General features: G+C 40.3%; 2 pseudogenes; one reads left to right on the top strand and one right to left on the bottom strand.

Moving 5' to 3' along the window:
• Positions 1 to 3639: 3639 nt before the first annotated feature.
• LOC139410132 (phospholipid hydroperoxide glutathione peroxidase-like) lies at positions 3640 to 23008 on the bottom strand (annotated as a pseudogene).
• LOC139409615 (DNA-directed RNA polymerases I, II, and III subunit RPABC1-like) lies at positions 15386 to 22576 on the top strand (annotated as a pseudogene).
• Positions 23009 to 23778: the final 770 nt, after the last annotated feature.

Below are 23778 nucleotides of genomic sequence, written 5' to 3' on the forward strand. Positions count from 1 at the left end.
ACATCTATCTTACACAAATATGGAATACTCTCAGACTAACATATTGATTGAACCCCATAAACAAAAGCCAGGGATTGCCTTGGATAGGTCAGATATCCTTGGCATTGTGACAAGGTGCTGCTCCTCTTTCATCATTGAACAAGTTCATGTTGCAGAATGACTGACAAACACCTGCAGGTAGGACGGTAAAAAGGAAAATGGTTTTTGGAATTTTGTAGACTGGCTGGGCATTAAAGGGATAAAGAGACCCTGACCTTTGTTATTTTGTCATATATCAGGTTGACCCTGGTACAACATTGACCCCTAGTGGTTTGAGTATTCACTTTGCTCTCAGGCCCTTCTTATGACCAATTATGTTTTCTGTGAACAGGTCTTGTAAATGAATGTATTCTTTCTAGTTTATCTGCATACACCCAGTATTGTTCCCCCTGTTGATGATGCTTAATATGCATTATGGTTGAACCAAAGATTACATGTAACAAAAACATTTAATGAAAGTGTCTAAATATATAGGTGAAATTAAATGAAACAATGTATGTTGATGCTAATGCTAACAATGGCATAATATATTCAATTTGCTGTGGGCCAGTGGCTCCCAAACATTTTATAGTCCCCTACCCCTTCAAACATTCAACCTCCCGCTGCGTACCCTCTCTAGCACCAGGGTCAGTGCGCTCTCAAATATAGTTTTTTGCCATCATTGTAAGCCTGCCACACACACACTATACGATCAATTTATTAAACATAAGAATGAGTGTGAGTTTTTGTCACAACCTGGCTTGTTGGAAGTGACAAAGAGCTCCTATAGGACCAGGGTACAAATAATAATATAATAATCAATAATTTTGCTCTTTAATTAGCCATCTTACATATAAAACTTTATTTGTTCATTGAAAATTGAGAATAACTCACCACATGTTAGTGAGAAGGGTGTGCTTGAAAGGATGCACATAACTCTGCAATGTTGGGTTGTATTGGAGAGAGTCTCAGTCTTAAATCATTTTCCACATACAGTCTGTGCCTATATTTAGTTTTCATGCTAGTGTGGGCCTGAGAATCCACTTTCACATAGGTACGTGGTTGCAAAGGGCATCAGTGTCTTAACAGGATACTCTGAGCGCAGCCCAATCCAGAAATATGGCAGTGGCTTCTGATTAAATAACATTTTCACAGAACCGCTTGTTGCAATTTTGACGAGGCTCTCTTGTTTAGTTATCGGTAAGTGGACTGGAGGCAGGGCATGAAAGGGATAACGAATCCAGTTGTTTGTGTCATCCATCTCTGGAAAGTACCTGTGTAATTGCTCACCCAACTCACTCAGGTGCTAAGCTATATCACATTTGACATTGTCCATAAGCTGGAGTTAATTTGCACACACAAAATCATACAATGATGGAAAAACCTGTGTTGTCCTTGTTAATACAGATAGAGAAGAGCTCCAACTTCTTAATCATAGACTCAATTTTGTCCCGAACAGTGAATATAGTTGCGGAGAGTCCCCGTAATGCTAGATTCAGATCATTCAGGTGAGGAAAAACATCACCCAGATAAGCCAGTCGTGTGAGAAACTCACCATAAATTATGGTCAGTAAAGAAAACTCTAAGCTTGTCTCTCAATTCCCAAAAAGTGTCAATACTTTGCCCCTTGATAACCAGCGCACTTCTGTATGTTGTAAAAGCGTTACATGGTCGCTACCCATATCATTACATAATGCAGAAAATACACAAGAGTTCAGGGGCCTTGCTTTAACAAAGTTAACCATTTTCACTGTAGTGTCCAAAACGTCTTTCAAGCTGTCAGGCATTCCCTTGGCAGCAAGAGCCTCTCGGTGGATGCTGCAGTGTACCCAAGTGGCCTCGGGAGCAACTGCTTGCACGTGTGTTACCACTCCACTATGTCTCCCTGTCATGGCTTTTGCGCCATCAGTACAGATACCAACATATCTTGACCACCAAAGTCAATTTGATGTCACAAAGCTGTCCAGTACTTTAAAAATATCCTCTCCTGTTGTCCTGGTTTTCAGTGGTTTGCAGAAGAGAATGTCTTCCTTAATTGAACCCCGGAAAAACGTGATGGACATATACCAGGAGCTGTGCCATGCTCGCCACGTCTGTTGACTCATCCATCTGTAATGCATATAATTCACTGGCTTGCACGAAAGCAGTAATTGTTTCAAAATATCTCCTGTCATGTCACTGAAGCATCGTGAAACAGTGTTTGAAGAATTCGTTGTCTGTATAGTTTTTTTGGCCTTTACCACAGCATTGTCCCAGCCATATCCGCGGCAGCAGGAATAATTAAGTCCTCCACAATAGTATGGGGCTTGTCTGTCCTAGCCGCTCGGTAGCTCACCATATAAGACGCTTCTAGCCCTTTCTTGGTATCTGTTGCTTTTATACTGGTTTTAATACTGGAAAGTCGTCTTAATTCTCTCTAAAAAAAAAACTGGCTCATTTTTCAAATTGGCATGTTTTGTTTCTAAATGTCTGCGCAAGAGTGGAGGTTTCATCGAGTTGTGAGAGAGTACTTTTTCACATATAACACACTGTGGCTGAGGAAAGGCACTACTCCCAATATAAGTGAACCCCAAATCAATATAGTTCTCATCATATTTGCACGTTTTCAATGGTCCAATGTCCCTTTCCAGGGTAAGGGGGCGGTAGCTCTTCAGCTGCATCAGATTCACAACTGTCTATGTCCATGCTAATCAAATCAAAGTGTATTTGTCACGTGCGCCGAATACAACCGGTGAAGACAGGTTGTGAATGACAATGTGAACTGCATTTCTAACAACTAACCTGACCCATCCATAGTCCATCTAATTTGTTTCAATCTGATTAGGGTTCAATGATGTACCAAATGCAGATTCATCATGTGTGTTCATTTGAAAATATTAACTCAGTGGCCAACAGTCTCTCTCAACAGAGCAAACGGACGACAGGCAAGTAAGTGACAATGGTTGTACCATAACATTTTTTGCTCTCAAATCCAGTAGAGGGCAGTGTAACATGTATTTCAGCAGAATAGATTCACAAATTAAATTTCAGACACTACGATCTGATCCACTATCATATGAAGGAATGCTCTCAGGTGAAAATGCATGTATTGCTTTTTAGGTCATTAGTAACTTGAATTAGTTCTTGTTGCATCACATGGGACAAACTTGTCCACATCAACTCATGGCAAAACATCAGCATAGCAAAACTCGTTACTAACAGCGACCATGATTTTAGTACTGTTCTACTTGTGTAGTGGGAATTCAATACAAAAACAGAAAGACGTAAATAACTAAAAACATTCCTTACCCCAGGACACTTCAACCGATGACTACCCCGGAAATAAATGAGCACTCTTATGCATAAATCTGAATGATTTATTAACGGGAAATACAAACAGGCTTACGTTTCGGCATTAACACCTTCATCCGAGCCTTGTGTAGGAAAAGGTAAGAGGCACCATAACCTCTCAAGGGAGTGTCACACGCGCCATGTCAATCAAACATGTCAAAATGATAGCAACTAGACATGGGCTATTAAAAACAAGTGTGAGTAAATTGAGTATAATGTTTTGGGGAATTTAAGTCCCTCAGTCAGTCAACCACCTGATTCTTTTTTTGTTATAGCTGGGCTGAAGCACGTTTACACTTGTTTTTTACGTTGAAAGATAGAATTCCCCATAAACACACTGGACAACAGAATTAGCACAAAAGCGTTATGTTTATTATGGAATATGACACTAAGATCATATTTTCAGGGGGTCAGGATTCTTCTCCGGTGGGGGCTGGCTATGCCTAAAGCGGGTCCTCCCAGGGGATTGGTTGCACGCCGTTTTCATCAGGTCTGTCCTACCAGCCAGGCTGGTTTGCGGACAGACTGTCACTGGTCTGGGGAATGGACCCACTCCCAGGCATTGGCTCACCGGAGAGGGAGGGATAGATGCAGCATCAGTGCATTAGACAGTCAGTGATGGAAGAATTACAGGTACTTGGGAAGATCCTTCTCCACCGCCTGAAATGGAGAATAAATAGTTGTGATGAATTGCATCCATGCCTTTTAGTTTCTCTCCTTATATGGATTTAATATAATTCCATTTCATTTGTTAGGTAAGAGCTGAACCAGTAGGCCTATCTGTGCATTAGACATCTCTAACACAAAGAAAGCTCAGATTCAAATTCCTATTCAAATGAAATTGTATTTGTCACATGCACCAAATACAACAGGTGTTGGTAGACCTTACCATGAAAAGCTTACTTACAAGCCCTTAACCAACAATGCAGTTAAGAAAATAGAGTTAAGAAAATATTTACTAAATAAACAATTAAAAAAATGTAAAATAGTTTAAAAAAGCAACAAAATAAAATAACAATAATGAGGCTATATTCAGGGGGTACCGGTACCAAGTCAATGTGTGGAAGTACAGGTTAGTCGAGGTAATTTGTGCATGTAGGTTGGCGTAAAGTGACTATGCATAGATAATAAACAGCGAGTAGCAGCAGTGTAAAAACAAAGGGGTGTCAATGCAAATAGTCCAGGTGGCCATTTGATTAATTGCTCAGCAGTCTTATGTTTTGGGGATAGAAGCTATTAAGGAGGCTGCAAACGAGGGTTAGGAAGGAACAGACAGAGTATCCCGTCTACCACACAATGACGTTACTACAACGTATTCAATTTACCAGTAGAGACATTCTTCAAAAGACTCGGTTGGGCAACACTGCCTTCCATCTACCACCAACCTACCGAAGCGCAGCTCGGAGTAAATATTTATTGCATTTTCCTTTTCCAAATGGGCGGTAATTTAGAATGCATAAGATACTGTATTTACAATAGCACAGCTTTGCCCTTTGTTCCTCAGTCTTCCCACTCTTTCACTCAAACCCAGCCCATTTTCTTTTGTGTAACCAGCTGTCATATCTGTTCCGCCCGATAGGGACGTTTTCCTTTATGACGTAATTTGTAATCAAGTTATTATTTAATTATTTGTATGTGTAATTAGTTAGGTATTTAGTAAATACATAATTAAACCCAATTTTGTATTGCTGATTCAACTTGTGTGCCAGGGTTCGTGCAGATAACCAAGAATTTACAACTTTCAGATGAGACTGAATTAAGATGACGATTAATATTGACTGCTATTGATGTAAAATATTACTAAGAGTTTATTCGGAAGATAACAGCTCTATAAATATTATTTTGTGGTGCCCGACTCTCTAGTTAATTACATTTACATGATTAGCTCAATCAGGTAATATTAATTACGGATAAATTATTTTATAGAATAGCATGTCATATCACTTAATCTGGCATAGCCAAAGACACAACAAGTCCCAGGATCCTTAGCTTAGTGATGAGCTTTGGGGGTACAATGGTGTTGAACGCTGAGCTGTAGTCAATGAACAGAATTCTCACATAGGTGTTCCTTTTGTCCAGGTGGAAAAGGGCAGTGTGGAGTGCGATTGAGATTGCGTCATCTGTGGATCTGTTGAGGCAGTATGCGAATTGGAGTGGGTCTAACATTTCTGGGATGATGGTGTTGATGTGAGCCATGACCAGCCTTTCAAAGCATGTCATGGCTACCGACGTGAGTGCTACGGGGTGGTAGTCATTTAGGCAGGTTACCTTAGTGTTCTTGGACACTAAGTCTGCTTGAAACATGTAGGTATTACAGACTCGGTCAGGGAGAGGTTGAAAATGTCAGTGAAGACACTTGCCAGTTGGTCAGCTCATGCTCTGAGTACATGTCCTGGCTATCCGTCTGGCCCCGCGGCCTTGTGAATGTTAACCTGTTTCGAGGTCTACAGAGAGTGTGATCACAGTCGTCCTTAACAGCTGGTGCTCTCATGCATTATTCAGTGTTGCCTGCCTCAAAGCGAGCATAAAAGGCATTTAGCCCATCTGGTAGGCTCGCATCACTGGGCAGCTCGCGGCTGGGTTTCGCTTTGTAGTCCGTAATAGTTTGCGGTGTCTGCAAGCGTCATGTCAAAATAGGTTTGTTGATCACCAAATATGACGTTTCGCTGAACAACGATTTTCATTTACTCACGTAACTGCTGATATTTACTTCCAAAAAAGTTCTAAAATAGTTTTTACAAGCAACTTAAAAAATGCCTCTTCGACACCTCCAATGTATCGAGCTGTTGTAGGCTAGACTTCCAACCTGTGAGTGGAAGTAATGAGAGATTGAAGGTGCCGAATAGGCACTTTTTCGGTTGCTTGTACATTTTTATTTACACCTTTTTTGGAAGTACATACTGGCTGTAACAGGGGATAGATGAAGATTGTTGCTCAGCGAAACTCCATATTTGGTGATCAACAAACGTATTTTCACATTATAACTTGCTGACCACACCGCCCGTGTTGCAAAATACTTTTATACATACTGTAAGTCATTTAATAATTTTACTCAAACTGCTCGCAAGCATCCGCGTAACCCAGCGTTATAATAGAACTTAGTTCTATTTTTGGCGTGCGATGTGCTGCCATCTCTCCCATCTCCTCATTGGTTTTTAGGAGCATATACCCACTTGGGTGATTGAATGCTCAACTGAGGTCCACACTCCAGTCCAGTTGTTGGTGGTAATGCACCTTAAAGTTGGTTGCCAACCGCCATATAAAGAACACAGAAGAAGACTGAAGGATGAGAGATTACAATAAACTAACTAGGTTTCCCCTTTTATCTTTGGATTAATTGTCGTAGTAGAGAACACACGATTGTGTGTGACTCAATATGGGTCAAAATTCTACAAAGATCCAGGAAAAAAATACCTTTCCTGTAAAATAACAACACAATGTTAATATCCCAGGACAAATGAACTAGCAACAGCAAGCTAGCAAAAAAAAAATAACAGCAAGCTAACGAGCTAAATGTGTCACGTTCTGACCTTAGTTCCTTTGTTTTGTCTTTGTTTTAGTATGGTCAGGGCGTGAGTTGGGGTGGGCAGTCTATGTTTGTTTTTCTATGTTGTATTTTGCGTTTGGCCTGGTATGGTTCTCAATCAGAGGCAGGTGTCGTTAGTTGTCTCTGATTGAGAATCATACTTAGGTAGCCTTTTCCCACCAGTGTTCCGTGGGTGATTGTTTTCTGTGTCTGTGTGTTCCACACGGAACTGTTTTGGTTTTGGTTTCTGTCTTTAAATTTGTAATTTAGTATTTTTCGTTTTCAGTGATTTTGTTCATTAAAACATGACGAACACATGACTAAATACTTTTTTGCCCCACTGCATACTGGTTCAGGTAAGAGCCATGACAGTAGCAGCTTGCTGTAGGGACATTATGAGATACGATGTCTGCCCTATATTCACATTGTCTGCGTGCTTGATAGAGGATTGCTGCCTGATCCCGATGCCAACACCCCGCTCATCATCACCCTCACATGAACTTCCAACCCCCCGCTACAGCAACACCCCACTCTGTTCAACTGAGCAAATTCATCACTAACAACAATTTTATGGTGTTGTGAGCTCATGAAATGGTCAATAATGCATGCTTTTCAGAGGCAAAGTAACAAGGTATAATGTTAGGAAGGGTGATTCCAGGCCGGGCCTGAGGTTATGATTGAGTACTGTCTTACATGGATGTGTCAGTTAGTCCATCATAGGCCTATGCTGTAATTAGATTCAATGTGTGAGAGTAAAAGTAATTGACTTACGCTGGGATCACCCATCGGTCCATATCTCTTCATAACCTGGCCCTCTCTGTTGATAAGGAACTATAAAGCCAGAGAAAAGGAACTGAGGGATGGACATTTAAACTAATTCTGCATTTAACATCCCGTTTCTAGCTGCAAAAACTGGTAATAATCAAAAGGTCTTGATTTGTTAACCCAACAATTCATGAATCTTAAAATAAACCTATAATTAAAGCTAGAATCCTTCATTTAAACAATGACAAAGTGGGCACCCTGCCACTGTTTTGGTTTAAAAGTAAGGGGATGTGCTATGGATGCAAAGATGGACCATCCATGACATCAACATGTATAGTTTTAATCATGTTTTGAGGCTATACAGTGTTTGTTTACATTTACATTGTTTACAAACAAAGGCGTACTAAAGCTTCTATTTTGGGGTTTGACAGTTGAACTATGCTAATGAGGCATTTATAAGTTGTATTTTTCAAGAATCAATGGGTATATACAGTACCAGTTAAAAGTCTGGACTCACCTACTCATTCAAGGGTTTTTCTTTATTTTTACTATTTTCTACATTGTAGAATAATAGTGAAGACATCAAAACTATGAAATAACACATATGGAATCATGTAGTAACCAAGTGTTAAACAAATCAAAATATATTTTATATTTGAGATTCTTCAACCCTTTGCCTTGATGACAGCTTTGCACACTCTTGGCATTCTCTCAACCAGCTTTAACTGGAATGCTTTTCCAACAGTCTTGTTGGATATGAGCCCTTGTTGGCTGCTTTTCCGTCACTCTGCGGTCCAACTCATCCCACACCCTCTCAATTGGGTTGAGGTTGGGTGATTGTAGCGGCCAGGTCATCTGATACAGTACCATCACGCTCCTTCTTGGTCAAATAGCCCTTACACAGTCTGGAGGTGTGTCATCTGTTCATCTACTCTGTGTCTCGCAGAGATACGGCGGTTAGAACCAAAATTCTCAAATTTGGACTCATCAGACAAAAGGACAGATTTCCACCGGTCTAATGTTCATTGCTAGTGTTTCTTGACCCAAGCAAGTTTCTTCTTATTGGTGTCATTTAGAAATGGTTTCTTTGCAGCAATTCGACCATGAAGGCCTGATTCACACAGTCTCCTCTGAACAGCTGATGTTGAGATGTGTCTGTTACTTGAATTCTGTGAAGCATTTATTTGGGCTGCAATCTGAGGTGCAGTTAACTCTAATGAACTTATCCTCTGCAGCAGAGGTAACTCTGGGTCGTCCTTTCCTGTGGCGGTCCTCATGAGAGCCAGTTTCATCATAGCGCTTGATGGTTTTTGCGACTGCACTTGAAGGAACTTGAAAAGTTCTTGAAATTTTCCGGATTGACTGACCTTCAAATCTTAAAGTAATGATAGACTGTCGTGTCTCTTTGCTTATTTGAGCTGTTCTTGCCATAATATGGATTTGGTCTTTTACCAAATAGGGCTATCTTCTGTATACCACCCCTACAGTACCTTGTCACAACACAATGCGTTTGAGCCAGCTAAGATGATTTCATCAGCTAAAATGAAAGAAATTCCACAAATTAACTTAACAAGGCACAGCAGTTAATTGAAATGCATTCCAGGTGACTACTTCATGAAGCTGGATTGAGAGAATTTGTATTTTTATTCATCCTTTATTTAACCAGGGAAGTCAGTTAAGAACAAATTCTTATTTACAATGACGGCCTACCATAAGGCAAAAGGCCTCCTGGGGCTGGGATTAAAAATACCAAAAGGGGCTGGGATTAAAAATAATTAAAAATAAATATATCCATGACTGAGTCTTTGAATGAAAAGATTGAGATAAAACTGTCCAGTTTGAGTGTTTGTTGCAGCTCGTTCCAGGCACTAGCTGCAGCGAACTGAAAAGAGGAGTGACCCAGGCATGTGTGTGCTTTGGGGGACCTTTAACAGAATGTGACTGGCAGAATGGGTGTTGTATGTGGAGAATGAGGGCTGCAGTAGATATCTCAGATAGGGGGGAGTGAGGCCTAAGAGGGTTTTAAAAATAAGCATCAACCAGTGGGTCTTGCGATGGGTATACAGAGATGACCAGTTTACAGAGGAGTATAGGGTGCAGTGATGTGTCCTATAAGGAGCATTGGTGGCAAATCTGATGGCCGAATGGTAAAGAACATCTAGCCGCTCGAGAGCACCCTTACCCGCCAATCTATAAATTATGTCTCCGTAATCTTGCATGGTTAGGATGGTCATCTGAATTAGGGTTAGTTTGGCAGCTTGGGTGAAATAGAAGCGATTACAATAGAGGAAACCAAGCCTTGGGGTACGCCCTTGGTGTGACAGGCAGTGGCTGAGACAGCAGATTTTTCTGACTTTATACACTGCACTCTTTAAGAGAGGTAGTTAACAAACCAGGCCAAAGACCCCTCAGAGACACCAATACTCCTTAGGCGGCCCACAAGAATGGAATGGTCTACCGTATCAAAAGCTTTGGCCAAGTCAATAAAAATAGCAGCACAACATTGTTTGAGAATCAAGGGCAATGGTGACATCATTGAGGACCTTTAAGGTTGCAGTGACACATCCATAACCTGAGAGGAAACCAGATAAAATACCAGAGAGAATACTATCTCCATCAAGAAAGCCAGTCAGTTAATTATTGACAAGTTTTTCCAACACTTTTGATAAACAGGGCAAAATAGAAATAGACCTATAACAGTTAGGCTCAGCTTGATCTGTGTGTGCAAAGCTCTCATCAAGGCAAAGGGTGGCTACTTTGAAGAATCTCAAATATAAAATATATTTTGATTTGTTTAACACTTTGTGTTGGTTACTACATGATTCCATATGTGTTATTTCATAGTTTTGATGTCTTGATGTCTTTCATAGTTTTGATGCCTACACTATTATTATTATACAATTTAGAAAATAGTAAAAATAAAGAAAAACCCTTGATTGATTAGGTGTGTCCAAACATTTCACTGGTAGTGTACATATAAAAATCATGAGCTGGCGCACACCAAGAAAAATTATTTTGTGTGGAGGTGCTGACTACACTCCATATACAGTATAAACTCCCAGTAATTTATTGAATAAATCACCAACGTTTCGGCATCACTGTGCCTTCTTCAGGTGATGCCGAAACGTTGCTGATTTAACCAATAAATTACTGTGAGTTAATATATGGAGTGTGTGACGCTCTTTATTTTTATGGTACTGTACATATAGCGTTCATTTAAAGTAAAAAATGGATGTAGCAATTAAGGATGTAGCAATCTAGCTTTAAGTTTGTATTTGTATTACTCTAGGCCCAGAAAGACCACGATAATACGACTACCTAATTATTTTTTTTGTAAACAAAAATAGACATAGGCCAGGGGTATTCAATCAGGGATCCAAGGAGGTACAGTAGGGGGTCTGGAAAATGTGCTTTTTAAAATATTTTTTTTATGAATATTGCTATCAACAGAATAAACACATTTATTTACATACATAGAGTAGAGAATATGATCATTTCTTTCCAATGATATCAACTTTATTTCTTTACTCCTAATATTGAGCAAATTACACTCATTGGAGCCAATTACTCCCACTGGAGTACCCGACATAGGCTTTGAAAAAGCCCCCGTGAATAGGCTGCTGGCTGCTGGTAAGATTTCTTGACTTTGACATTCATTTTTGCCAACACATGGCTAACCTTTTTTTCAACCAGTTAAACAGCTGCTCTTAGTGAAAATACAGTGCATTCAGAAAGTATTCAGACCCCTTCACTTTTTCCACATTTTGTTACGTTACAGCCTTATTCTAAAATTGATTAAATCTTTTTTTTTTCCTCAATCTACACACAATACCCCATAATGACAAAAGCTAAAACATGTTTTCTGAAATGTTTTGCAATAAGGCCGTAAAGAACCAAAATGTGGAAAAACTGAAGGGGTCTGAATATTTTCCGAATTAACTGTATGTTTGGAGTTAGCCTATTAGCTAGAAAGGTATGTTAGAGTTTACACTTCCAATTATAATGTGGGGAGGTGAAAATAATGAAAAACTATCTAACAAATCTATTCATTTTAAAATGTTGATTACTTTTCCTTGCCGTTATCATTAACTTGATGATAAGACATGCGAAAAAATGTATGTTTTGTCAACGTATGATTCGCGTCCCTGGGTTTTCCTGGGAGGGGGTCCCTGGGCAAGAAAAGGAGGAAGAACCCTGACATAGGCTATAACGTTGAACTCCATGGGCATGGCACTGAGCAACCTTTTCTTTCACGAGGGATATAATCTTGGCACAAAACTCTGGGTTACTCCAACTCAGCTGTGTCAACTTGTTCTGATGGGAATATCCGATGACTAATAAGAAATAAATATATACCTTAGTGAAATTCCACTTGATGCCACTGATGAGACAAAAAAACAAGATCATTAGATGAAGAAATCATTAACACAGTGGCAATAACCAAACTCATACACGTTACATTAGAACATCTACTTATATACTGCATATAAGCCATTATGCTTATCTGAGCATTAGTAAGCAGTTGTAAAAAATTAGATATCATGTGTTTTAAGTCTTAACATATTTTCTATGTATGGTCAAAAATAGTCATATGTGATGAGTCTAACCACTCCATTAGTTACACGTCTCTCCAATACGTCTCCACTTACTTTCCCAGGAAGCTTCTCCCCTTGGGCTGCTCCTTCAGCCACTTCCACACGGGGTGGGCGTTGGGCCCGTTCACATTGATCTTACTGAACATTGGGAAATCAGCATTGTAGGACTTGGCAAAATTCTTGATCTGAGATTCAGTGCCAGGTTCCTAAAATTAACACAAAATATACCATTGTAATAACATAATAATAATCATGTTGTAAAAATGCTTTAGGTGTAGACTTGAGACTTGAAATAAATAAAAATGAGATGTAGCTACCTGTCTCCCGAACTGGTTGGAGGGGAAGGCCAGGATGCGTAAACCTTTCTCAGCGTACTTTGAATGCATCTCCGCAAACTGAGAGTAGTTGACTGGGGTTTTACTTCATTTAGAGGCAACATTGACGATGATAACAACGTCGCCCCTACACACACACACACAAAACACAGGAGATAACAGGTTCGGGGCTTTTGGAAGGGGTATGGTGAATGATGTATAACATGATTGTGGTTATTTAGCAGGGCCGGAAACTAAAGTATCGCGATACTCGTTAGTATAGGTTGCAAGGAAACACTTCTAGAGGAAAATAGTCCTAATGTTGGAAACAAACAACACAATATTTAACATACAGCAGGTTTTTAAAGGACCAAAGAGTTGTTTTCATTTTTGCCATGAAAAATAATATTGCAATACTGGTATCGTCACAGCCCTATTATATAGTATTTTGGAATGCTGAGTAACTTCTTCCACCTTCTCACCTGTATTTCTCGAGGGATACCTCGTTGCCATCAATATCCTTTGCAGAGAAGTCATAAATAGACGAGGCCGTCTGCCAGTCCTCTGTCGGAGCAGACTGGGAAGGAAGAGAATAAAAGAAGAGTGAGTAAAATATGAATGTGTGTCCTGTTTGGTGCTAGCTCATGAATACCTGTCTGATGTGCGTGCAGGCACATACGTGCGTTCTCTCACGCTCACTGTAAAGACAAACTAAGCCTGAGCCAGAATGTCAGCGAACCTCACTATCTCTCTCAAAGTGATACTAAAAAGTGATATTAAAAAGTCAATATTCTAATAAAATGCCTTGGTGCTCATCCATTCTACACCGAAATCTGTCACACCCTGATCTGTTTCAACTGTCCTTATTTTCCCCAGTGTATATATCCCTGTGTTTCCTGTCTCTCTATACCAGTTCGTCTTGTTTGCCAAGTCAACCAGCGTTTTTCCTTGCTCCTATTTTTTTCCCAGCCTCTTTTGGTTCTAGTCCTCCTGGTTTCGACCCTTGCCGAACCCACCTGCCTGTCCACTCTGCCTGTTCTATCTTCAAGTCTGCCTATCCCCTTGTACTGTTTGGACTCGGATCTAGTTTTCTGAACCACTGTCTGGCCTGACCTCGAGACTGCCCTTCGTCTGGTACTGTTTTGGACTCTGACCCGGTTCATGAACTCTCTCCTGTCCCCAACCTACCTTTTGCCTACCCCTTGGATGAATAAATATCGGAGCTCAACCAACTGCTTCCTGTGTCTGCATTTGGGTCTCGCCTTGTGTCCTTATAGAAATCCATGTAATAACACATTTGGAAAAGGTGTTTGAATGACAGAAAAGCAGCAATTCATATGTGTTAACGTTACTGGTTACAAGGGTGTATTTTCCCCTTCAGCAAAAAACACTATGCACTTGGCATACGTCCAGAAACAGACAGATTCAACAGCAGAAAACCTTCCATAGTCAATATCTCCAAAACATTTTAATCAAAGTGCTGTTTTGATTCACCATTCCTCAGTAATCTTACCAATGTCGAGAGCATGACAGAGAAAAGGACAGCGGACCCTAGTAGATGCATGACTACCTTTCAGTAAATGAAAATGCAGAAAGCTTATGTCTCACACACTGTTGACCGTGAGCCTTTCGGTGCAGCGTCCACTTTAATCCTCCAATTTATGAAACACTGTAAATAATTAACTTGGAAGATACAACATTCTTCTCTGATAGGATGCTTTTATGCTGACCACTGACAGGCAAAGGATGAGAACACCTACAGTCAGTGGTGCTCATAAAAACAAAGTGTTCTCTTCCTAGACGTGAGATATAGACCTGCTGTTTTCATCTCTCTAGAGACAGCAGGAGCAGTAGAGATACTTTTAACGATCGGCTATGAAAAGCCAACTGACATTTACTCCTGAGGTGCTGACTTGCTGCACCCTCGACAACTACTGTGATTATTATTTTGCCTGTCCTGACCCTGCCCGCCATCTACATCCGCCAACTATTTACCAGGATTACAAACCCATCCCTGTCATCGACCTGCTTTTTGCCTGCCCCTGTGTACTCAATAAATCTCTGAGACTTGAACCATCTGCCTCACTTGTCTGCATCTGGGTCTCACCCTGAGTCATGATAAGTATAGTATCCCTATGCTACAAAACCCTACTATTTCACCAAACTACACTGAACAAAAAGAAAGTGTAAAGTGTTGGTTCCATGTTTCATGAGCTGAAAGAAAAAATCTTCGAAATTTTCCATCTGCACAAGATTTATTTGAATTTTTTTTCCATCTGAAAGATTTTTTTCACAAAATTTTGTGCACAAATTTGTTTACATCCATGTTAGTGAGAATTTCTCCTTTGCCAATATAATCCATCCACCTGATAGGTGTGGCATAGCAAGAAACTAATTAAACAGCATGATCATTAAACTGGTGCACCTTGTGCTGGGGACAATAAAAGGCCACTTTAAAATGTGCAGTTGTCACACAACACAATGCTACAAATGTCTCATGTTAAGGGAGCATGCAATTGGCATGCTGACTGCAGGAATGTCCACCAGAGCTGTTAGCAGATAATTGACTGTTAATGTCTCTACTATAAGCTGCCTCCAACGTCGTTTTAGAAAAATTGGCTTATCTTAATCTCCTTATCTTAATTGTAACTTAGTAAAATATTTGACATTGTTGCAATTATATTTTTGTTCAATATCACTTCATAACATCTTTAGAACAATATGGTATAGAATAGAAACAACAGATGTGCTTATGTTTGCATTTTCGAAGCAAGAGAGGATCTGAGAATCAGTATTTTCATATGAGGGTGGTGGTGCCAGGCAATGCCTTATATAACATGCCTGACAGTGGTAGGCAACAGAATTGATTCAGTAGAGGTAATTTCACCATTCTGATAAGGTGAAGCCAGAGGAAAATATGAACCCTTCACAATGTTTCAACTTTACCACTCACTGATGTCATCTAACAAACAAGGTACATCATATAGCCTACTCACACATATTAAGGATATAAAGGAAGGTTCTGACACCATACAGCAGGGATCGTCAACTAGATTCGGCTGGAACATAATTACAAATAATTTGTAGACGGCAAAGCCCAAACAGATACAATATTTGACTAAAACAATTATTTCAAAACCTGCTTACATTTGTATACGGTCAGATACACTGAGTGTACAAAACATTAGGAACACATTTCTACATGACATAGATTGCAGGTCAAAGCTATAATCCCTTATTGATTTCACTTGTTAAATCCACTTCAAATCAGTGTAGATGAAGTGGAGGAGACAGGTTAAATAATGTTTTTTAAGCCTTGAGACATGGATTGTGTATGTGTGCCATTCAGAGGGTGAATGGGCAAGACAAAATATTTAAGTGACATTGAACGGGGTATGGTAACAGGTGCCAGGCGCACCGGTTTGAGTGTGTCAAGAACTGCAACGCTGCTGGGTTCTCAACAGTTTCCCGTGTGTATCAAGAATGGTCCACCATCCAAAGGACATCCAGCCAACTTGACACAACTATGGGAAGCATTGGAGTCAATATGGGCCAGCATCCCTGTGGAACGCTTTTGAGACCTTGTAGAGTCCATGCTGCGACGAATTGAGCCTGTTCTGAGGGCAAAAGGGGGTGCAATTCAATATTAGGAAAGTGTTACTAATGTTTTGTACACTCAGTGTATATATACATTTCTATTTCTAATATGCGTGGGAATTCTTTGGAACAGATTTCTAGAAGGCTTGGGGGGCCAAATAAAAATCACCAACTGGCCGCCAGTCATATAGCATACCCTCTGTATACCCCCATACCAAATAAATATCTAAACTGAAAACCAGACAGATGATACTTGTCCATATATTTTCCAATTTACAGACACAATATCCTTTAACACCCTGTATTTCCATAGCTTTTTCACAGACATCAAATGATGAATGCATCATCCAGAGTATAATGACATACTAAAACACAAACTGTAAATTGTCCTAATATGCACTGTAGGTTAGGCCACTTTGCTGATATCAGGTTATCAGTACAAACCAGAAGGGCAGTGGAAGTAATGGTTTCATGACACATCCGATGCCCGCAGTTAATCTAATGTAGCAGGGGTGGAATAAAGTCCCCTGTAAACAAGAAAAGGCAAAAATAATACAATAGCTACAATCAACAATGTTAGACACACTTGTAAATCAGTAAACTAATAATCTACATGTGTTTTTTATTAGATAGCTAATGGTATATGTTATGATATCAAATTCATTCTGAATACGACTAACAAGAAGGACTCCACAGCTTGCCAATGCCCCAAATATCAAGACACAATTAATTTGCCATATTTTGTAACTAGATTGATGTAGCAATACATGGCTACATACATAAGGGTTTGTTGGTTGTGAACATAGAGAATGATAGAGGCCTATAGTGGGTATTACCATTGGCTGTGCCATTGAGGGCATCCACCATTTTTATGTAGACTAGGGATTCATATCACAGATTAGTTATACAAATCTTTGTTCATATTTTCCAGAACATCTACCAAGTTTCAATACCGGGAATAAATCATATTTATCCCAAGAAATACCTTTGAAAAAATCGCACCCAGGGTTCTCCCAAAATAAAAACAAACATTCTCTGCACCACTATGTAAAGGTTTCACAGCAAGTGAAACTGATATTTAGTAATGATAGAGTAACTTTGATCACCAATGACATTGTGATTTGCGAAACAGGCCGTTCATAAATTTAGAGCGTTATCATGTTTCTCAATTGATTCAGTGCATTTCATCAGTAGGCCTAGGCTCCAATTTGCATTCCGCCCAAACAGATCCACAGATGATGCAATCTCTATTGCACTCCACACTGCCCTTTCCCACCAGGACAAAAGGAACACCTATGTGAGAATGCTATTCATTGACTACAGCTCAGCATTCAACACCATAGTACCCTCAAAGCTCATCACTAAGCTAAGGAACCTGGAACTAAACACCTCCCTCTGCAACTGGATCCTGGACTTCCTGATGGGCCGCCCCCAGGTGGTGAGGGTAGGTAGCAACACATCTGCCACGCTGATCCTCAACACTGGAGCTCCCCAAAGGGTGCGTGCTCAGTTCCCTCCTGTACTCCCTGTTCACCCACGACTGCATGGCCAGGCACAACTCCAACACCATCATTAAGTTTGCAGACAACACAACAGTGGTAGGCCTGATCACCAACAACGACGAGACAGCCTATAGGGAGGAGGTCAGAGACCTGGCCGGGTTGTGCCAGAATAAAAACCTATCCCTCAACGTAACCAAGACTAAGAAGATGATTGTGGACTACAGGAAAAGGAGCACCAAGCACTCCCCCATTCTCATCGACGGGGCTGTAGTGGAGCAGGTTAAGAGCTTCAAGTTCCTTGGTGTCCACATCAACAACAAACTAGAATGGTCCAAACACACCAAGACAGTCGTGAAGAGGGCACGACAAAGCCTATTCCCCCTCAGGAAACTAAAAAGATTTGGCATCGGTCCTGAGATCCTCAAAAGGTTCTACAGCTGAAACATTGAGAGCATCCTGACCGGTTGCATCACTGCCTGGTACGGCAATTGCTCGGCCTCCGACCGCAAGGCACGTAGAGGGTGGTGCGTACGGCCCAGTACATCACTGGGTCAAAGCTGCCTGCCATCCAGGACCTCTACACCAGGCGGTGTCAAAGGAAGGCCCTAAAAAAAGACCCCAGCCACCCCAGTCATAGACTGTTCTCTCTACCACTGCATGGCAAGCGGGACCGGAGTGCCAAGTCTAAGACAAAAAGGCTTCAACAGTTTTTACGCCCAAGCCATAAGACTCCTGAACAGGTAACCTAATGACGGAGGCTACCTGGTGAGCCAAGGTGATTTGGACCAGACCTTGTATGAGTTTAAAAGTCAGTTCGAGGACAAACCCAGCAAGGGTCATCCACAACGGCAGACCCCATCGTACTGGTAGTACATAACGATGACCCCACGGACCAGATGTTTGTTTTCTTTTCTGGTAATGTTATTGACCGTGTAGCCACAACATTGGGAGTCGCCCAATGTAGGCCTTAATATTAACCAGGCAAATGAAATATGAGTCGGCACCTGTCAGTTTGCTTTAGTCCTGTAATTGTTAAAACAATATTGAATTCCTTCATTTTCACCCATGCAGAGAAGCATAAAGTTGGTATCAAGACCGTAAAGATGTACTGCCAGCGGATGCAGGAGGAGAACATCACACGTGCTGTACTGCACTGTAGTTCAGATGGGAATGACACCTTCCGCTAAGCAGGTGAGGTTTTCAAATGAACAACTTTGATGTACATCTGTGTACATTTAAAACCTCCTGATGCACGATTCTCGCTAACGGGATCAAAATCGACAACATCAGTTGAAGCTGGAGCGTGGCAAATTCAAATGACAAAATTGTAATATTAAACATTCATGAACATACAAGTGTCCTACATCATTTAACTTAAGCTTAACTTTTTAAGCTTAACTTCTTTTTAATCCAACCACGTTGTCAGATTTCAAAAAGGCTTTACGGCGAAAGCATAACATGCTGAGGACAGCGCCCCACACCAAAATACTTTTCCAAACCAGCACAGGCTTCACAAAAGTAACATAAGATAAATCACTTACCTTTGAAGATCTTCCTCTGTTTACAATCCCAAGGGTCCTCATTTTTCAAAAAACAAGCCTGAGACCCTTTCTAAAGACTGTTGACATCTAGTGGAAACCATAGGAACTGTAATCTGGGAGCTATTTATTTGTATATCCCATAGACAAGAATTGAAATGGACTGTGACCTCAGAAAAACATTTTCCGGATGGATTTTCCTCAGATTTTCACCTGCCATAATAGTTCTGTTATACTCACAGACATTATTTTAACAGTTTTAGAAACGTCAGAGTGTTGTCTATCCAAAGCTACCAATTATATATGCATATCCTAGCTTCTGGGCCTAGGTAACAGGCATTTTACTTTGGGCACGTCATTCATTGGAACTTCCGAACACTGCCCCCTAGCCCCAAGAGGACTCATTAAAGGCTATTTTTTCATATCATATTTTAGTCACTAGTTGACATGGCCCCCCAAGTACATCCTGGAACAGTTTCTACAGCAGGATCTTCTAATAAACATCACTGAGCATCAGGTAAGCAGATGGAAAAATTCAGATTTTTGTTGATATGATATAGTCATTAAACAATATCACAGTAATCTAATATGATTGTCTTGCTTTTCTTCCTTTTGTTGCAGCTGGTTCCTGAACACATAGTCATGACAAAAGAGGAACTGTCTGAATTGCTGTTACTACAGTATTCTTTCACAGCATGGAATACAAACTCATATCTGGATGGAGTATAAATCCTCTATTGTATGGACTGTATTAACATGCATAGCCACCCCAAACTTTTAAATTAAAAAAATATGTATATTCACTTCGATAAATTACAAATTGGTGATATTTTTTAAATATTCATCTAATACTGGATCGCATTATGTAGATAGTTGTGTGTTGGGATTCCTTCACCGGTCTCTCAGTCAACTGAAGAAAGCCAGCTGCCTACAGTAGGCTCCAACAAGGAGACCCTGTGGCCCGGTACTTTGGATTGAAAAGAGGCCAGGTACAAATTAATCTCATTGACCTATTGCCTAAAATGCGGTTAAAGAGATTCTCTGTTAGTTTTGTATACTTTTTAGCCTGTAGTTCTGAAAGTAGCACTCACCAGCCAAAAGTAGTCCCTGAAAATTGTGTACTATGTCACGTTCAGTGCCTTCAGAAAGTATTTATATGCCTTGACTTATTCCACATTTTGTTGTTACAGCTTGAATTCAAAATGGATTAAATATATGTCTTTGTTAGACGCAGAGTAGGTGAACGGATGATCTCCACATGTGTGGTGATGGTGCTTTGCTGGTGACACTGTCTGTGATTTATATAGAATTCAAGGCACCCTTAACCAGCATGGTTACCAGAGCATTCTGCAGCGATACGCCGTCATATCTGGTTTGCGCTTAGTGGGACTATCATTTGTTTTTCAACAGGACAATGGCACAAAACACACCTCCAGGCGGTGAATGGGCTATTTGACCAAGAAGGAGAGTTATGGTGCTGCATCAGATGACCTGGCCTCCACAATCACCCAACCTAAACCCAAATGAGATGGTTTGGGATGAGTTGGACCGCAGAGTGAAGGAAAAGTAGCCTACAAGTGCTCAGCAAGACTGTTGGAAAAGCATTCCAGGTGAAGCTGGTTGAGAGAATGCCAAGAGTGTACAAAGCTGTCTTCAAGGCAAAGGGGGCTACTTTGAAGAAGTTTTGATTTGTTTAACTTTTTTGGTAACTACATGAGTGCTATTTTATAGTGTTGATGTCTTCACTATTATTCTACAATGTAGAAAATAGTAAAAAATAAAGTAAAACCCTTGAATAAATAGGTGTGTCCAAACTTTTGCCTGGTACTGTAAGTATTCACACCTCGAGTCAATATGTTGTAGAAGCACCTTTGGCCGCGATTACTGCTGTGAGTCTTCCTGGGTAAGTTTCTCAGAGCTTTCCACACCTGGACTGTGCAACATTTGCCCATTCTTTTCAAAATTCTTCAAGCTCTGTCAAATTGGTTGTTGATCATTGCTACAACCATTTCAGGTCTTGCCAAGTAGATTTAAGTCAAAACTGTAACTCGGCCACTCAGGAACATTCACTGTCTTCTTGGTGAGCAACTCCAGTGTAGATTTGGCCTTGTGTTTTAAGCTATTGTCCTGCTGGAAGGTGAATTTGTCTCCCAGTGTCTGGTGGAAAGCAGATTGAACCAGGTTTTCCTCTAGGATTTTGCCTGTACTTAGCTCCATTCCGTTTCTTTTCTATCCTGATACAATCTCCAGTTCTTAACGATTACAAGCATACCCATAACATGATGCAGGCACCACTATGTTTGAATGGAGAGTGGTACTCAGTAATGTTTTGCATTTGCCCCAAACATAACACTTTGCATTCAGGACAATAAGTTTATAGCTTTGCCACCTTTTTTGCAGTATTACTTTAGTGCCTTGTTGCTAACAGGATGCATGCTTTGGAACATTTATATTCTGTGCAGGCTTCCTTTTCACTTTGTCAATTAGGTTAGTATTGTGGAGTATCTACAATGTTGTTGATCCAACCTCAGTATTCTCCTATCGCAGCCATTAAACACGGTAACTGTTTCAAAGTCACTATTGTGAAATCCCTGAGCGGTTTCCTTCCTCTCCAGCAACTGATTTAGGCTGGATGCCTGTATCTTTGTAGTGACGATGAATTGATACACCATCCAAAGTGTAATTAATATCTTCACATGCTCAAAGGGATATTCAATGTCTGCTTTTTTTTTTTTTACCCATCTACCAATAGGTGCCCTTCTTTGCAAGGCAATGGATCACCTCCCTGGTCTTTGTGGTTGAATCTGTGTTTGAAATTCACTGGTCAACTGAGGGACTTTACAGATAATTGTATGTGTGGGATTTGAATACTTAGAGTCATACTTGGCACAGCACATCTTCAAGAAAGACTCTTTCAAACGAGGGATTTCGGGGCTAATTGGGGTTAGAGAGTAATTCTGCTCATAGATTATGCATATCTATAAACTACACATTGGTACATCCAGCCTAAAGCGGGAGGTTAAATAAAGCCTTAGTAGTCGCCGGAGCATGTCTTAAACATTTTAATGAAATGACTCAACACCGGTCATGACGTTAAGTGTTTTAACTGGGCTCTTGACTCTTTGCTGTGATAGGTAGTAAAGATCATCAGACCCAGTGAGACATATCACCAACAGGCTGGTCCAGTGAGGATTTCAATGTGTGAATATCTTGATTGCACTTTTAGGGCTGTTTCCTAACCGGTTTCTCTGCATTGTTAATCATTTCTTATGACTACAATACATTGTTTATTCAGATGTATTGGGGATTGTAGTACATTTGAGAAAGTTCCTTCTGATTCTACTCTTGTCCCTTTAGCTACACTGCGCTGTTTGTAAAGAGCAGTGGGTGAGCCAACACTGAGCCAATACAGTTGTTTACTCATGGATTATTCTACAGCTGGCCTCACATTTCTTTGGATGAAGCGAGGGATTTTTTTGTTAGTACAGGTTTGTAATTTTGTACAATAAATCTTTAAACAGACATCGTTGGAACAACACACAAATGGAAGTTGCTCACATTGATTGTGTCAAATTTCACATCACAATTGTTGTTAGGCTAATATAAAGGGGAACACAGTTAATAGATAACCTCAACTGGTGGAGTGCATAGCAAGTTTTAAAACTAGCAAGTAGAAATATAAGCCATGGGGGCCATTAAGTTGAAGGTGTTAATCTAATGACCGTAGCAAAAAAAGTACAATATACTGAATCATGATAAATTAACTGTAAAAAGTTCATGTCCACATACCTTTTTCCTGAAGTGAGCCATCTACTGTAGTGTGTACTGTAGTGTGTACTGTAGTGTGGGCAGCTCAGACTGAGCTTGGCAAAGGGCTTGAACAAAATTCAAATGTTGTGGATAATGTTTACGTCAATGGCCCTACAGGACTATTATTAAAGCATTTGCCTAACCAGTGACTGTTTCCTGATTACTAAACCAGCCTTCATTCTTTGTTTAGTGGGGGGGAGGTCACGGTATGAGATGGACATTAGTCAACTGGCTTGGTTAACTTTCTGGTTCCTTCTTCCCTTTATAATGCCATTCTCTCATTGAACGGTGATACCGCGATCACACTTAATATTGTACTTGGTTAGTGCCCATAAGCCTCGTTTACACCTTATGCTAACATGTGAGTTTCATGATCTGAGCAATATGATCCAATAACTATCTGATCAAGGTTTGTCACATCTACACATTGAATTAGAATGTCTATCCTTCCACTGTGTCTGCATTGTGATCAGATTAGCTGGTGCCTCGCTGTATGCAAATTACTTGACAGATATTTCAAAATAATATGAATTTATTTTATGACAATACTGCCTTAAGTTAATGCTGCTACCACTCAGTGGAGTTGAAGCCGGTATAATGATTTAAAATGTTTTGACCATTCAGATCTGTTTACACTTGATTGAAATCCAGACCAGTGGAGGCTGGTGGTAGGGGCTATAGGACAGGCTCATTGTAATGGTTGGAATGGAATCAATGGAGCGGTATCAAACATATGGAAACCACGTTTGACTTGGTTCCATTAATTTCAGTCCAGTCATTACA

This window comes from Oncorhynchus clarkii, chromosome 5 (genome assembly GCF_045791955.1).
Source record: "Oncorhynchus clarkii lewisi isolate Uvic-CL-2024 chromosome 5, UVic_Ocla_1.0, whole genome shotgun sequence".
Lineage (NCBI taxonomy): Eukaryota > Metazoa > Chordata > Actinopteri > Salmoniformes > Salmonidae > Oncorhynchus > Oncorhynchus clarkii.